The 15,782-nt window shown below is 36.6% G+C and overlaps 1 non-coding gene across 1 annotated transcript; it reads right to left on the bottom strand.

Annotated features, from left to right (window-relative positions):
- Window positions 1–2,140: 2,140 nt before the first annotated feature.
- Window positions 2,141–2,244, bottom strand: LOC112804618 (small nucleolar RNA R71). The gene has a single exon (XR_003203233.1). It is a non-coding gene; the product is annotated as a small nucleolar RNA R71 (small nucleolar RNA).
- Between the last annotated feature and the right edge of the window lie 13,538 nt (window positions 2,245–15,782).

Below are 15,782 nucleotides of genomic sequence, written 5' to 3'. Positions count from 1 at the left end.
GAGATTGTGAAGGAAATAAACAATGCCCTCAGAGTATACATCTTTTATAAATCCAATTACAAGAAAAAAGGGAATCACAATTTCATCCACCAAGTTTTTGGCGCCGTTGCCGGGGATTGTTCGAGTATGGACAACTGACGGTTCATCTTGTTGCTCAGATTAGGTAATTTTCTTTTCAAAAATCTTTTTCAAAATTTTTCTTTTATTTTTCGTTTTTCCAAAAATGTTTTTCGAAAAAAATCAATAAAAATACAAAAAAATTAGAAAATCATAAAAATCAAAAATATTTTGTGTTTCTTGTTTGAGTCTTGTGTTAATTTTTAAGTTTGGTGTCAACTGCATGTTTTTAAAATTTTTCTTGCATTGTTTTCGAAAATCCATGCATTCATAGTGTTCTTCATGATCTTCAAGTTGTTCTTGACAAGTCCTCTTGTTTGATCTTGATGATTTCTTGTTTTGTGTCTTTTGTTGTTTTTCATGTGCATTTTTGCATTCATATTTTTCATGCATTAAAGATTTCTAAGTTTGGTGTCTTGCATGTTTTCTTTGCATCAAAAATTTTTTCAAAGTTATGTTCTTGATGTTCATCATGATCTTCATAGTGTTCTTGGTGTTCATCTTGACATTCATAGCATTCTTGCATGCATCTTGTGTCTTGATCCAAAATTTTCATGTTTTGGGTCATTTTTGTGTTTTTCATTCAAAATTTGATTTCAAAAAATATCTTTTCCTTATTTCCCTCCAAAATTTCGAAATTTTGGGATTGACTTGGTCAAAAATTTTCAAAATTAGTTGTTTCTTACAAGTCAAGTCAAAATTTCATTTTTAAAAAAAAAAATCTTATCTTTTCAAAATCTTTTTCAAAAATCATATCTTTTTCATTTTTTCTATTCTTCGAAAATTTTAAAAATTATTTTTCAAAAATCTTTTTCTTATCTTTTTATCCAATTTTCGAAAAATTAGCTAACAATTAATGTGATTGGTTCAAAAATTTGAAGTTTGTTACTTTCTTGTTAAGAAAGGTTCAATCTTTAAGTTCTAGAATCTTATCTTGTAGTTTCTTGTTAGTTAAGTCAATTTTAAAATTAAATCTTTTTCAAAATATCTTTTTCAAATATATTTTTTTATCTTTTATCTTATCTTTTTCAAAATTTGATTTCAAAATATCTTATCTAACTTCTTATCTTCTTATCTGTTTCAAAATTTGATTTCAAAATCTTTTTCAATCAACTAACTAACTTTTTGCCTGTTTCTTATCTTTTTCAAAACCACCTAACTACTCTTTCCTCTCTAATTTTCGAAAATTCTCCCTCTCCTTTTCAAAAATTCTTTTTGTTTTAAATTTTAATTTTAATCTCACCTTATCTTTAATTTTCGAAATTACTAACTTCTTTTTCAAAATTATTTTCGAAAATTTCCTTCTCTTATCTTCTTCCATTTAATTATTTAATTACTAACACTTCTCTTCACCTCACTTCATCCAAATCCGAATTCTTCTTCATCCTTCTTCATTCTTCTACCCCTTTCTTCTTCTACTAACATAAAGGAATCTCTATACTGTGACATAGAGGATTCCTTTTTCTTTTCTTGTTTTCTTCTCTTTCTTATGAGCAGGAACAAGGACAAAGGCACTCTTGTTGAAGCTGATCCAGAACCTGAAAGGACTCTGAAGAGAAAATTAAGAGAAGCTAAATTACAACAATCCAGAAAAAACCTTTCAGAAATTTTCGAACAAGAGAAGGAGATGGCCGAAAATAATAATAATAATGCAAGGAGAATGCTTGGTGATTTCACAAAGCCAACATCCAAGTTTGATGGAAGAAGCATCTCCATTCCTGCCATTGGAGCCAATAACTTTGAGCTTAAGCCTCAACTAGTTGCTTTAATGCAACAAAACTGCAAGTTTTATGGACTTCCATCTGAAGATCCTTATCCGTTTTTAACTGAATTCTTGCAAGTCTGTGATACTGTAAAGACGAATGGAGTTAATCCTGAAGTCTACAGACTCATGCTTTTTCCTTTTGCTGTAAGAGACAGAGCTAGAATATGGTTGGATTCACAACCTAAGGATAGCCTGGACTCCTGGGATAAGCTGGTCACTGCCTTCTTAGATAAATTCTTTCCTCCTCAAAAGCTGAGCAAGCTGAGAGTGGATGTTCAAACTTTCAAACAAAAAGATGGTGAATCCCTCTATGAAGCTTGGGAAAGATACAAGCAGCTGACCAAGAGATGTCCATCTGACATGTTTTCAGAATGGACCCTATTAGATATATTCTATTATGGTCTCTCTGAATTTTCGAAAATGTCACTGGACCATTCTGCAGGTGGATCTATTCACCTGAAGAAAACGCCTGAAGAGGCTCAAGAACTCATTAACATGGTTGCAAACAACCAGTTCATGTATACCTCTGAGAGGAATTCCGTGAATAATGGGGTCCCTCAGAAGAAGGGAGTTCTTGAAATTGATGCTCTGAATGCCATACTGGCTCAGAACAAAGTGTTGACTCAACAGGTCAACATGATCTCTCAAAATCTGAATGGATTGCAACATGCATCCAACAGTACTAGAGAGGTAGCTTCTGAAGAAGCTTATGATCCTGAGAACCCTGCCATGGCAGAGGTTAATTATCTGGGTGAACCATATGGAAATACCTATAACCCATCATGGAGAAATCATCCAAATTTCTCCTGGAAGGATCAACAAAAACCTCAACAAGGTTTTAACAATGGTGGACGCAATAGGTTGAATAATAGTAAGCCATATCCATCATCTTCTCAGCAACAGACAGAGAACTCTGAACAAAATAATTCTAATTTAGCTAATATAGTCTCTGATCTGTCAAAGGCCACCTTCAGTTTCATGAATGAAACAAGATCCTCCATTAGAAATTTGGAGGCACAAGTAGGCCAGCTGAGTAAGAAAGTTATTGAAACTCCTCCCAGTATTCTCCCAAGCAATACAGAAGAAAATCCAAAAGGAGAATGCAAAGCCATTGACTTAGTCAACATGGCCGAATGCACAAAGGAGGAGGAGGACGAAAATCCTAGTGAGAAAGAACTCCTGGGACGTCCTCCAAGCAAGAAGGAGCTTCCTAATAAGGATCCTGAGGAATCTGAGGCTCATACAGAGACCATAGAGATTCCATTCAATCTCCTTCTGCCATTCATGAGCTCTGACTATTATTCATCCTCTGAAGAGGATGAAGATGTGACTGGAGAGCAAGTTGCTCAATATCTAGGAGCTATCATGAAACTGAATGCCAAGCTGTTTGGTAATGAGACTTGGGAAAGTGAACCTCCCTTGCTCATTAGTGATTTAGATACTTGGATTCAGGAAACTCTACCTCAAAAGAGACAAGATCCTGGCAAGTTCTTGATACCTTGCACCATTGGCACCATGAGCTTTGAAAAAGCTCTGTGTGATCTTGGGTCAGGAATAAACCTTATGCCACTCTCTGTAATGGAGAAGTTAGGGATCATTGAGGTGCAACCTGCTTTGTTCTCACTGCAATTGGCAGATAAGTCAGTGAGACAAGCTCATGGGATAGTAGAGGACGTGCTTATAAAAGTTGAAGACTTTTACATCCCTGCTGATTTCCTAATCCTAGATACTAGGAAGGAAGATGATGAATGCATCATCCTAGGAAGACCTTTCCTAGCCACAGCAGAAGCTGTGATAGATGTCAACAGAGGAGAATTAGTCCTTCAATTGAATGGAGAATACCTTGTGTTTCAAGCACATGGCAATCCCTCTGTGACAAAAGAGAGTAAGCATGAAGAGCTTCTCTCAGTTCAAGGTCAAGAAGAGCCCACACAGTCAAACTCTAAGTTTGGTGTTGTGAAGCCACAACCAAACTCTAAGTTTGGTGTTCAAGCCCCATATCCAAACTCTAAGTTTGGTGTTGGGACTAGACAACATTGACTTGATTGCTCTGTGGCTCCATGAGAGCCACTGTCAAGCTATTGACATTAAAGAAGCGCTTGTTGGGAGGCAACCCAATTTTATTTATCTAATTTTATTTTATTTTGTTTCTTTGTTATTTTTGTGTTTAATTAGGTACATGATCATGAGGAGTCACGAAAAAATCAAAAAAATTAAAAACAGAGTCAAAAACAGAAGAAAAAAATTTTTCACCCTGGAGGACGCACGGGCCGGCGTTCAGCGCCCAGAAGATGCATCTGGCGGGCGTTCAACGCCAGAACAGAGCATCTTCCTGGCGCTGAACGCCCAAAACAAGCAACATCCTGGCGTTTAACGCCAGGATGCGCACGCAGAGGACAATCTGGCGCTGAACGCCAGAAACAAGCTTGAAACTGGCGTTCAACGCCAGAATCAAGCATCACATGGGCGTTTAACGCCCAGAACATGCACCAATGGGCGTTTGAACGCCAGAATGGTGCATGAAGGCAATTTACACGCCTATAGGGTGAAGGAATGGTATTTCTTTTCACCTCAGGACCTGTGGACCCCACAGGATCCCCACCTCAGGACCTGTGGACCCCACAGGATCCCCACCTACCTTTTCTGTTAATCCTATTCACACTCTCCTAATCCAAATCTCATTCTCAATGTCACCCTTCCCAAAAACCTTCACCAATCACATCAATTTCTCTTCCCAATTACCCCATGCACCATTCACATCAACCTCCTCTTCCCCATAAACCCCACCTACCCCATTACATTCAAATTCAATTTCCCACCCATTCCCACCCAAAATGGCCGAAACCTAACCCTCCCCCCTCCCTATAAATACCTCCCTTTTCTTCTTCATTTTCACACAACATAACCCCTTCTTCTCTCCATAGCCGAACCCCCCTTCTCCCTCTCTACTCACATTTTCTTCTTCTTCTTCTTCTACTCTTCTTTTCTTTTTGCTCGAGGACGAGCAAATTTTAAGTTTGGTGTGGTAAAAAGCCTAGCTTTTTATTTTTCATTCACCATCAATGGCACCCAAGACCGGAGTTTCCTCAAGAAAAGGAAAAGGGAAGGCAAAAGCTTCCACTTCCGAATCATGGGAAAAGGAGAGATTCATCTCCAAGAGCCACCAAGACCACTTCTATGATGTTGTGGCAAAGAAGAGGGTGATCCCTGAGGTCCCCTTCAAGCTCAAAAAGAATGAGTATCCGGAAATCCGACATGAGATCCAAAGAAGAGGGTGGGAAGTCATAACCAACCCCATGCAACAAGTCGGATTATTGATGGTTCAAGAATTCTATGCTAATGCATGGATCACTAGGAACCATGATCAAAGTATGAACCCGAATCCAAAGAACTATCTCACAATGGTTCGGGGGAAATACTTAGATTTCAGTCCGGAAAATGTGAGGTTGGCGTTTCATCTACCCATGATGCAAGGTGATGAACGCCCCTACACAAGGAGGGTCAACTTCAATCAAAGGTTGGACCAAGTCCTAATGGACATTTGTGTGGAAGGCGCCCAATGGAGAGTAGACTCCAAAGGCAAACCAGTCCAACTAAGAAGACTGGACCTCAAGCCTGTAGCTAGAGGATGGCTGGAGTTCATCCAAAGATCCATCATCCCTACAAGCAACCGATCTGAAGTTACTGTGGATCGGGCAATCATGATTCATAGCATCATGATTGGAGAGGAAGTAGAGGTTCATGAAGTCATAGCCAATGAACTCTACAAAATAGCTGACAAGCCTTCATACATGGCACGGCTAGCCTTCCCCCACCTCATATGCCATCTATGTTACTCAGCTGGAGTTATCATAGATGGAGATGTCTCCATTGAAGAAGACAAGCCCATCACCAAGAAAAGGATGGAGCAAACAAGGGAAGTTCCTCACGGCCCCCAAGGAGAACATGAGGAAGTTCATCAACAAATGCCTCATGGAATGCACTTTCCTCCCAACAACTATTGGGAGCAACTCAGTACCTCCTTAGAAGACTTGAGCCATAATGTGGAACAACTAAGGGTGGAACACCATGAACACGCCCTCACTCTCCAAGAAATAAGAGAAGATCAAAGAGCCATGAGGGAAGAGCAACAAAGGCAAGGAATGGACATAGAAGAGTTGAAGAACATCATTGGTCCTTCAAGAAGAAGACGCCACTAAGAGGTGGATTCATTCCTTGTTCTTTATTTTCTTTCTGTTTTCGGTTTTTAAGTGTTATGTTTATCTATGTTTTTGTGTTTCTACTTCATGATCATTAGTGTGTAACCATGCCTTAAAGCTATGAATAAAATCCATTAGTCTTTCACCTCTCTTAAAAGAAAAATGTTTTAATTCAAAAGAACAAGAAGTACATAATTTTCGAAATTATTAGTGAATTTAATTTAATTATATTGATGTGGTGGCAATAATTTTTGTTTTCTGAATGAATGAATGAACAGTGCATATTTTTGATCTTGTTGTTTATGAGTGTTAAAATTGTTGGCTTTTGAAAGAATGATGAACAAGGAGAAATGTTATTGATGATCTGAAAAACATCATGAAATTGATTCTTGAAGCAAGAAAAAGCAGTGAAAAAGAAAAAAAAAAGTGGCGAAAAAAAAATAAAATAAAATAGAAAGAAAAAGCAAGCAGAAAAAGCCAATAGCCCTTAAAACCAAAAGGCAAGGGTAGCAAGGATCCAAGGCTTTGAGCATCAATGGATAGGAGGGCCCAAGGAAATTAAATCCAGGCCTAAGCGGCTAAATCAAGTTGTCCCTATTCATGTGCTTGTGTCATGAAGGTCCAAGTGAAAAGCTTGAGACTGAGTGGTTAAAGTCGTGATCCAAAGCAAAAGAGTGTGCTTAAGAGCTCTGGACACCACTAACTGGGGACTTTAGCAAAGCTGAGTCACAATCTAAAAAGGTTCACCCAGTTATGTGTCTGTGGCATTTGTGTATCCGGTGGTAATACTGGAAGACAAAGTGCTTAGGGCCACAGCCAAGACTCATAAAGTAGCTGTGTTCAAGAATCAACATGCCTAACTAGGAAAGTCAATAACACTATCTGAAATTCTAAGTTCCTAGAGAAGCCAATCACTCTAAACTTCAAAGGAAAAAGTGAGATGCCAAAACTGTTCAGAAGCAAAAAGCTACAAGTCCCGCTCATCTAATTAAATTAATATTCATTGATATTTTGGACTTTATAGTATATTCTCTTCTTTTTATCCTATTTGATTTTCAGTTGCTTGGGGACAAGCAACAATTTAAGTTTGGTGTTGTGATGAGCGGATAATTTATACGCTTTTTGGCATTGTTTTCATATAGTTTTTAGTAAGTTTAAGCTACTTTTAGGGATGTTTTCATTAGTTTTTATGTTAAATTCACATTTCTGGACTTTACTATGAGTTTGTGTGTTTTTCTGTGATTTCAGGTAAATTCTGACTGAAATTGAGGGATTTGAGCAAAACTCTGAAGAAGGCTGACAAAAGGACTGCTGATGCTGTTGGAATCTGACCTCCCTGCACTCGAAATGGATTTTCTGGAGCTACAGAACTCCATTTGGCGCGCTCTCAACGGCGTTGGAAAGTAGACATCCAGAGCTTTCCAGCAATATATAATAGTCCATACTTTATTCGAAGAATGACGACGTAACTTGGCGTTGAACGCCAAGTACACGCTGCTGTCTGGAGTTAAACGCCAGAAAAACGTCATGATCCGGAGTTGAACGCCCAAAACACGTCATAACTCAGAGTTCAACGCCAAGATATGCCTTAGCACGTGAATTCATCAAGCTCAGCCCAAGCACACACCAAGTGGGCCCCGGAAGTGGATTTATGCATCAATTACTTACTCATGTAAACCCTAGTAGCTAGTCTAGTATATATAGGACATTTATCTATTGTATTAGACATCCTGGATTGTATTTTGATCCTGTGATCACGTTAGAGAGGGCTGGCCATTCGGCCATGCCTGAACTCTTTGCTTATGTACTTTCAACGGTGGAGTTTCTGCACACCATAGATTAAGGGTGTGGAGCTCTGCTGTACCTCAAGTATTAATGAAATTCTATCTTCTTCTATTCAATCCTCTCTTATTCTTATTCCAAGATATTCATTCGTACCCAAGAACATGATGAGTGTTATGAGTCAAATTACCCTCATTATCATTCTCAATTATGAATGTGCGTGATTGACAACCATGTCCGTTCTACATGCAACAGAGCTTGAATGCGTATCTCTTAGATTCCCCAACAGAATCTTCGTGGTATAAGTTAGATAGTTGGCGGCATTCATCTGGATTCGGAAAGTCCAACCTTGTCTGTGGTGTTCCGAGTAGGATCCTGGGAGTCCGGAAAGTCCAACCTTGTCTGTGGTGTTCCGAGTAGGATTCCGATCATGAATGACCGTGACGTGCTTCAAACTTTAACCTGCTGGGCGTTGGTGACAGACGCAAAAGAGGGATTCTATTCCAGTAGGAGCGGGAACCAACCGGTGATTAGCCGTACTATGACAGAGTGCGTTGCATAGTTTTCACTGCGAGGATGGGATGTAGCCATCAGCCATGGGTGATGCCTCCAGACTGGTTAGCTGTGCGAGTGACAGCCGCACAGGTTATTTCCCCGTGAGGAATGAAAGTAGCCACAGTTGATGGTGAACCCCTATACAAAGCTTGCCATGGAAAGGAGTAAGAAGGATTGAGTAGAAGGAGTAGGAGAGCAGGCGTCCAAGAGCTCTACAGCATCTCCATCCGCTTATCTGAAATCCTACCAATGAATCTGCATAAGTGTTCTATCCTTTTTATTATATTCTATTTTATTATTTCTATTTTCGAAAACCCATAAACTATTTTAAATCTGCCTAACTGAGATTTGCAAGGTGACCATAGCTTGCTTCATGCCAACAATCTCTGTGGATTCGACCCTTACTCACGTAAGGTTATTACTTGGACGACCCAGTACACTTGCTGGTTAGTTGAACGAGATTGTGAAGGAAATAAACAATGCCCTCAGAGTATACATCTTTTATAAATCCAATTACAAGAAAAAAGGGAATCACAATTTCGTCCACCACTAACTCTTAACAGAACACCACAACATGGGACAGGTTTTACTCGTCTACTTAGGTAGGTGCCTCATAGGGGTGTTCACGGTGCGGTTTGGATTGGATGATTTTTTTAAAAAAATCCGATCCGATCCGATCCAATTTCAAGCGGTTTGGATTGGATTGGATTTGCGGTTTTGTAAATTAAAAAAATTAAATGCATATAACAAGTCTCAACATCGAATTTTAAATAATCAACAATGACATAACAAGTCTCAACAATATTTTAAAAAGCCAACGATAACATAACAATAGAAATAAAATTATAGGTTAGTTAAAATAAATAAATAAATAACATTTTGATCATAAAATATTTATTAAATAATAATAATAATACATGAATAATATAAAAATGTATAAAAAATTGAATATGTTATAAGTATAATTGTAAATATAATAATAAAATAATAATATTATAGCACATTATGCGGCTTAGATTGGATTAGATCGGTTATGAAAAGTAGATCCGAAATTCGATCCGATCCAACGATTTGCAAATAATAGAATCCAATCAAATCCGAATTAGTGCGTTTTAATCAGTTTTCGGTTTGGATAATATTGGATGAGCGGTTTAATTTAGATCAGTTTGGATTTGAACACCCATAGTGCCTCAAACCATAACCCGTGTAGTAATTACTCGTCTATCCATAGGCCATGACTCAGATAGGAATTACTCGTCTATGCTCGGATAGGAATTACTTGTCTACCCATAAAATCACATCTTGGATAAGGATTACTCATCTATCCTCAAAGTTTCATATCAAATGGGAATTTCTCATCTATCCACAAAATCATAAGTCAAATATGAATTACTCGTCTATCCTCAAAATTTTCATCAATTCATCATGTATACAGTGTTTTAACACTTCTCAAGCTCATACTCACCACCTCACAACCTTTTTTCACTTTCAAGTTACCTCACCTTCTTAGTTCGGCCCCCTTCACTATCATTAAAACTCAATTTTGGGGTCTTAGAAAGTAAAAAATAGAATTTTAGAGGATCAAAATCATGTTTAAAATCATAAAATACAATTTTTGCTGAAAATAGGGTCACGCGTTTGTGTGGCCCACGCGTGGACGTGCATTTTTCCAATCTTGTGTACGCAAGTACTATCTTCATGTACGCGAGATGCCCAACCTGAAAAGGTTGGTCGCATTGCGTGCAATGGTTGCGTACGTAAGCTGTGCAGAACAACAAAAGTGTTGAATGCGGCAGAATTTTCAGCTTTGCATTCCAAACTTCCGACGCTCATAACTTTTTTTATTTTAATACATTTTTCACCAGTTCTTCAAACAGCGTAAACTTCACGAACCCAATTTTCATATGAAATAAGTTTGAAACAATTTAAGGATCTGGAAGCCGAGTTATGGCTCGCCGAAGTTTGGCAAAAATAAACTTTTTACAAGAATTCTCAAACCTCTATTTTCACCAAATCAAAATCTTAAAGCTGCAGAAACCAAATATTTATACTAAACTTTAAACGCTCATAACTTTCTCTACAAAAATTTGTTTTTCTCAAACTTTATATCATTTTAAAGCTCTTGAAATCATCTTTAATTTAAAATAAAATTCATTCAACTTAAATATCTAAGGCTCAAGTTATGATACGCCAAAGTTCACCAAAAATCAAGTTTTACACAAAAACTTTAAAGTTCTCTAGTTTTTGAATTCCAAAACCAAACCAAACCAAAACATACCCAATTTCATCACAAAATACTACCACATACTACACTTTACTATTCCATTGCACTTCAATCAACTCAACCTCAATTTCACTCAATTTTTCCACCATAATTCAACAAAAAATCAATAAACTTTCATATCAAGATATCAATGTTAACAATTTTGAACAATTCAACTAATCATAAACATCATTCATCCCATCTCATCTTCAATCCTCACAATTATCATTATTCAACCCCAGTATCAATACTCAACATCATTCATTGACAACAACATCATAATCTCATCAAAATCATCACATTGAAAAAAATCATCATACATCATATCAATCTAACAATTATCAACAACCATTTCAATCCTATATCCTACGGTCTTGATGCGTGAGCATTTTATACCCTTTTTTATAGCACTTTCTAGTTTTTTATAGTTAGATTTTTTTTCATTTTTACTATGTTTTAGTGCAAAAATCATCTTTGGATGCTACTTTGACTTTTTGCATTAATTATTTAATTTTAGGTGATGTTTGGGCGAATTTGGCAAAATCTTCTTTAGAGACGAAGAAAGAATAGCAAATGCGGTCAGTCATATTCTCCGAGAATTCCAGCAAGCATATCTTGAGCTATAAAGAACCAATTGATGCAGTCTTAACGGTGTTGGAAAGCTAACTTCCAGAGCTTTCCAAAAATATATGATAGTTTATACTTCTTTTCCAGAATCACTGCCAAAATTGGATAGTTCCTCCATCCACCATAATATGAATCACTATTCGGGTGTGAGTAGTAACCCATGTGATCTCTCTCCATTATTTTTTTAACACAAAATATCAAACAGAATTAAACGCACCATGTGGCAAACAGGAAAGCAAAGAAGAAAAAACAGAATTCTAAAAATTAAAATAAGAAAAATTAAAATAAAACTAATTAGGAACACCAAACTTAATTTTAGAAATTAAAAAAAATTACTAGTATTAAATTATTATTAATTTTTTTTAAAAAACAAAAATAAAATAAAACTAATAAAATATAAAAAGATAAATATTAATAAAAAGAAATAAAATGAAAATAAAAGAAAATAAAATTAAAAAGAAAAAATAAATGAAGAACGAATGAAAGTTTTGAAAACAAGAAAATAAAAATTAAAAATTAATAAAAAGAAAAGAAATGCACGGAAAGAAAGAAGAAAAAAATAAAATCAAACCAAACGAAGACAGGGGGTTATGAACGAAAAGGAAGAAAACAAGGAAAATTTTTTATTTTTTTTTTATTTTTTTAGAGAAAAATTATTACGGAAACACCAAACTTAATTTCAAAAATTAAGAGAGAAAAAGAATTTACATAAAATAAATCAAAATAAATATTTTTTTTACGAAAAATTTTTAAAAATAGATTTTAATAAAATTAAAAATAAAACGCCTAATCTAAGCAATCAAATAACTAATAGTTGTTAATCACAGTCAATCCTCGGCAACGGCGCCAAAAACTTGGTACGGTGTTTCTACCCACAGACTAACCGGCAAGTGCACCGGGTTGTACCAAGTAATACCTTACGTGTGTAAAGGTCGATCCCACGAGGATTGATGGACTAATCAACAATGGTTAAGTGATTGGTTTAGTTAGACAAACAGAAAAGAGTGTTTTGGTATTCAAAGAGTATTAAATAGTAAATTAAGAATTTCAGAAAGTAAGCAGCAATGAGTTGGGAATAAAATATGGAGAAAACAGTTAAAGCTTCAGAGTTATCTATTTTCCGGATTGATTTTTCTTACTAACTATTTTAATCATGCAAGATTTAATTCATGGCAAACTATATGTGACTAGACCCTAAGTCCTTAGACCTTCCTAGTCTCCTCTAAAATTCATTAACTGCCAATTCCTTGGTCAATTAATTCCAATTAGAAGGTGATGATCAAATTCCAGTTTATATGCCACAAAAACTCTAATTACCCAAAAATAAAAGGATTATATGTCACGTATCCCGTTAAGTCCAGATAATTAAAATTTAGGAGAAATTATTTTCAAGTTGTTGTTCAAGTAAAGAGCTTTTCCAAGTTTTACAAGAACTCAAATAGAAAGAGGGTCATACTTCCGTTCCACCCAAATTCATAAAATAAAGAGCAAAAACAATTCTTAAATTATAAATTCATGCATAAATTAAAATATAAAAAGCAATAAAATCAATCCATACAGATAGACGGAGCTCCTAACCTTAACAATGGAGGATTCGTTGCTCATGGAATGTGGAATATAAATTTGTATAGAATTTTCTAATGGAATCCCCCTAATGGAATGTCCTCAATAGAAGAGAAGTCTCTCCTTTTTATAACTAATCCTAATTAATTTAAAATCTAATATCTAAAATTAAGATAATATCTTTTCCTATTTTCAAATTCAAATTTGAATTTAAATCAGAATTAATTAACTACTCCGCGTCTTGTAACGTGGGAACCTAGGAAAGATGCTCACGCATCACGCACCACCCCCAAAATTCCAGTACGTCGCGAACCGACGTTTGCCCTCCAGGGTTAACTAGAATGGGGGGTGCCCCTAAGCAGGACGCAGTTTAAAATACTCTCCTTTAAACCTATGGAAAGAGTCTTCAAACAGCCTAAAGATCCTCCAGTTCGGTTGATCCCGAAAAGACATAACTCTTTTTGTGCTTCCCCTCCTTAGTCGGAAGAGTACACAAAAAGAAAAATAGGAACATTTCCACTCGAGAAGGAAGTTTCAAATACTCGCAGACCAAGTCAAAGGTCCGGATGGCAATCCAACTGTTGGGATACAGCTACGACGACACCACTGAACAACGGTTGAGCAGCAACTGCACAAACTCCGAGAAGGAAAATCACACTCACAGTCGAGTGAACATGATGGATTCATAAACCCACATCTAATTGGCAATCCGAGGAGAGTCAGGGTTCATATAATAGACCTCTCGTCCGCCACAAGGAGGATGAGCTCGTACTGACGCGTTGCCTATCCACCACCACAAATTGCCCCCTCGTCACAAAGACTCTAGAGGTCCGCCTGCGTTACCCGAGATAGTGTCCCCCACACGTCAGAGGTCACCCATAATAAGTACGAGAAACGTCATCGGCCGGGACGACGGGAGCCCTAGGACCTTCACTTCTCTGCCGTGCCATACCTAAAAAAAGAAGGGGGAGGGCACCATCATCAGCCCCACGGACCAAACGAAAAGAAAACTATAAACTAAAGTGCGCCCAAATGGAAGCTTAGAAGGCAAACCTCTCCCCCTCCTACTTATCATAAAACCACACTAAAAACAGTGAGACACACCCCCTAAATTCTGTACCACTGGCACTCAAAAGAGGAATCCAAAATGGAAACATACAAAAATAGGAAGCAATCCAAAAAACAAAACACATACAAGCGAAGCAGGCAATTAAGACAGAGGGAAGTAGATAGAGAAGTAGACATAGCACGAAAGGCAGGAAGGAAACGCGCGAGTCGAATGACGTTAGGACTTTTGCTAGTAAAGAATTTTATAAAGTCGCGTTGTAAGTATAGATTCTGAACCAACAGAAATCCCTTCGTACAAACGTTTTGGTTGTCACAAGTAACAAACCCTTTTAAAATTGATAACCAAGTATTCAAACCTCAGGTCGTCTTCTCAAGGAATTGCAGGGAGGTATGTTCTTATTATTGGTTATGGGTTTTGTAAATTGGGGTTTTGAAAGTGGGGAACAAGTAAATTAAAGGACAAATAAAATAAATAATTAACTATAAAATAAACTCTTGGCAAGATATGAAAATTCGGAAGTCCTATCCTAGTTACTCCTATGAGAATGGAATTTAATCCCACTTAGTTAACCTTTGCGTAAGCAAGGGAAAGTCAAGTGAACTAATTGGTTAGATTTCCCAAATCCTAGCCAAATCCTAAGGAAAGACTAGAGTTAGTGGAATTCTAGTTAATTAGCCAACATAACAATCAATCAGAAATAGTTGATAACTCAAGAGCTTCTAGTTAATCAATTAAAGCCAATAATGGGGAAAGCTAAATTGAAATCATAAATATCTGGAATACCTCAAGTAACATTCATTCAAAGCAGTCAAATCTAACATGGAAAATATTCATAAGCCAATTGGGCAACATAAATCAAACATAAATAAAAGCATTAAGTATCTCAAGGTAGAAGAGAAATATAAAGTAAAAGAAATATTGAACCTGATGAAGAGTTGAAATCCTAAATCATTTAAGAGAAATCCTAATCCTAAGTCCTAAGAGAGAGGAGAGAACCTCTCTCACTAAAACTACATCTAAACTATGAAAAGTAACTAATTGGCTAGCCCCCTTCTTTCGGATGCATTCCTTCACTTCATAACCTCTGGTCTATGCTTTCTGGACTTGAATTTGGGCCAAAAAGGGCTTCAGAGATCGCTGGATCGCTTTCTGTAATTTCTGGTGTGTGGCCTCTGTCACGCGTCCGCGTGGGTCACGCGGTCGCGTGAAGTTTTTCGTGTCACGCGGTCGCTTCAGTCATGCGTCCGCGTCATATGCGTTTCGCTTGTGGCGCGCGATCGCGTCAATCATGCGGTCGCGTCGATCCCTTTTTGTGCAAACCACGCGTCCGCGGTAGCCTCCCACAATTTACGTTCATTATTTCATGCATGTAAACTGTGTCAACTTACAACGGTTTACATATAAATTGAAACTATGGTTACCCACGACGGTTTACATATAAAACAAATCAGAACATGCGCATAAAAAAGTTCCAATTATTATATTTGGATAAAGTTTTCTTTCTTTTATTTTAACCAAGTCAATTGCCATTTTTTAATACAATTTGAATTGATTTAAGTTAAAAAAATCAATCAAAGTAATATAGGAAGTATTTTAAGTATATCAAGAATACTGGTGCATTAGTTATTTTAACTATTGATTTGAATTATAAAAAATATATGTAATATATATTAATTAAAATAAACTATTAAAACAACTGTACACCGGTACTTCCGGAGCACTTGAAATGTTTCCAGTAATATAATGTATATTGATACAATCTCAAATGATTTGACATGAATTTGGAATGATTAACGTATCCAAATTTTAACAAAAAAATTTGATCAAATAAATATTAATATT

The sequence above is a fragment of the Arachis hypogaea genome, chromosome 5, assembly GCF_003086295.3.
Source record: "Arachis hypogaea cultivar Tifrunner chromosome 5, arahy.Tifrunner.gnm2.J5K5, whole genome shotgun sequence".
Lineage (NCBI taxonomy): Eukaryota > Viridiplantae > Streptophyta > Magnoliopsida > Fabales > Fabaceae > Arachis > Arachis hypogaea.
The sequence above is the reverse complement of the archived record's forward strand: the minus strand, read 5'-3'. Positions and strand labels throughout refer to the sequence as shown.